Source organism: Penaeus chinensis, chromosome 5, assembly GCF_019202785.1.
Source record: "Penaeus chinensis breed Huanghai No. 1 chromosome 5, ASM1920278v2, whole genome shotgun sequence".
In the NCBI taxonomy this organism is placed as follows: domain Eukaryota; kingdom Metazoa; phylum Arthropoda; class Malacostraca; order Decapoda; family Penaeidae; genus Penaeus; species Penaeus chinensis.
Window position 1 is genome coordinate 6,813,548 of NC_061823.1, and position 2,500 is coordinate 6,816,047.

At 39.3% G+C, this 2,500-nt stretch overlaps 1 protein-coding gene across 1 annotated transcript in view; it reads left to right on the forward strand.

Annotated features, from left to right (window-relative positions):
• LOC125025439 (probable serine/threonine-protein kinase DDB_G0278665) overlaps positions 1–2,500 on the forward strand; it is a 78,988-nt gene that overhangs the window by 7,030 nt on the left and 69,458 nt on the right. The window lies entirely within an intron of this gene.

Genomic DNA, 2,500 nt, shown 5'->3' on the forward strand with positions numbered 1-2,500 from the left:
CAAAAATATTTTCAATAAAGCACAGCGATATTTCCTTCATCACAAAAAAAAAAAAAAAAAAAAAAAAAAACACACTTACGGTCTTCTCTCTCTGTACTTACATCCATTACCGACGATATCCTACTTGATTCCAAGACGAGAAGCAAATGGCGTAGTGCAGTGCAGCGACAATCTCACATCCATTACAAGTTAATAATATCAACGAAAAATTTAAGTACTCAGTCACTTCAAATAAGATGGCACGGATGTCTCAGCATTGCCACTGAGATGTGTGTGTCTGTAAAGTCTTGTCGAGTGTATGTGATACCAGGACTTGGGTGGAAACACGCTAAGGAAAAATTAAATCCTTATTGCTTGACTGGTTTTTCTCGTTTTCGTGATGGGGTTTGAGGAAGGTTGCCTCTCCTAAGTAGTTCATACTAGAATGTCAGAAGAGTACTATGGAGAGAATGTGGGTATATATATATATATATATATATATATATATATATATATATATGTGTGTGTGTGTGTGTATACAGATATTATGTATTTCTTTATTTATAATTTATGTATATTTACATATGTGTGTGTTTATTTATAGTATATGTTTATATGTATTTATATATATGATGTATATATACAATGTATACATATGTATATTATATATGTATACATATATGTATTATGTGTATATATATGTATATACACACACGTGTATATAATATGCACACACACACACATATATATATCATATACACACGCGCGCGCACACAGACACACACACAAACATATATATGTGTATATATATGTATGTAAATATGTATATATATATATATATATATATATATATATATATATATTATACACATACGCGCACACAAACACACACATACACACATGTATGTGTAAATGTATATATGTATATATACATATATACATATATATATATATATATATATATATATATATATATGTGTGTGTGTGTGTGTGTGTGTGTGTGTGCATACTAAATATATTCACAACTGCCTGTTCTCCCATGATATCCTTGCTTAAATACAGTGGAAAGCGCTAAAGAGGGACCATGATACAAGGATTAACCTATGATTAAGTGAACATCGATTCGCTTCCATCGATAATCATGGCGATTATCCTGTTGTGCAAAGGAAAGTGAAAGGGGAGAGACTTTGATAAATAAGGGAATAACCGAATGGGATCATGGATGGGAGAATGGAAAAGAAAAGAAAAAGCAATGCGTGAACAAAACACGAATTAAAAATAATAAGTAAAGAAAAATGTTACACAAACAATAGATTAGAGATAAAAAGTAAGAGAGAGAGAGAGAAAGAGAACGAGAGAGTGGGAGAGAAAGAGAGAAACGGAGGGGGGAGAAGAGGGGGAGAACAATAAAGAGATAAAGAGAAACATAAATAACCACAAAGAAAAAAATCAGAGACATAGATAGATAAATAGAGAGAGAGAGAGAAAGAGAAGGGCAAGGGGAAGGGAGAAAGAACGAAAGAAGCGGGATAAGGAATAAAGATAGATAATAAAAAACAAGAATAAAGAATAACAAAAACAAGGAACAAAGACACCCTAGAGAAAGAGAGAGAGAGATAAGGAACCCAAAAGAGAGAGGGTAAAAAAAGAAAAAAGAAAAAAAAACAAGTCAACGAGAATGAAGGAATGAGAGGAATAAAGGCAGATAATCCTAAAAGAAGGAGATATAGAGAAAAGGAGACACCAGAGAGAGAGAAAGAGAGAGAGAGAGAGAGAGGAAGACAGACAGAGAGAGAGAGAGAGATCCAGAAAGGAGAGCGAGAAGTAGGCGATGGCTCCCCCCCCCCCACCCCACTCCTGTGCCTCGTGCCTGGCCCTCCCACTCCTGACGAGAGTGCCATCCGTAGGCGTAGACGAGAGAGGTTAGATCTGGAAGTTCACCTTTAACGACACTGGTCCAGATCTGTAGCGTTGGGGGGAGGTGGTAGAGGGGGTAGGGAGGGAGGGGGAAGGGGCGGAAGGAGGGCAGGAGTAGAAGGGGGGAAGGAGGGGGAAAGGGTAAAAGGGGGGGGGATAAGGGAGAGGGAGGAGGGAAGGTGGGGGGGAAGGTAATACGAGGGGAGGGAGGGAGGAGAAGAGGTAGAGGAGGGGAGGGAATTAGGGTAGAAGGAGGGCAAGGGGGGGCAGAAGGGGGAGGAGGAGAGGAGGTAGAGGGAGGGGGGGAAGGAGAGGGAAAGAGGCAGAAAGAGGGGAAGGGAAGAGTTAGAGAGAAGGAAGGGGGGGAGAGGAGGGAAGAGGAAGGCACAGGGAGGAATGGAAGAGGAATTAAATGGGGGGTAAGGAAAGGGAATAGAAAGAGGGGTAAAGGAAGCGAAGAAAGGGGGACAGAATAAAGGGAGAAGGAGACAGAGGGTAAATTGTTTAGCTTAAAGTAATGGGACGGAAGTGGGAGAGAAAATTTAATAAAGAAGATAGAGCTAAGGAATGGAGAATAGGTGAAAATAGGGTAGAGAGAGAGGGC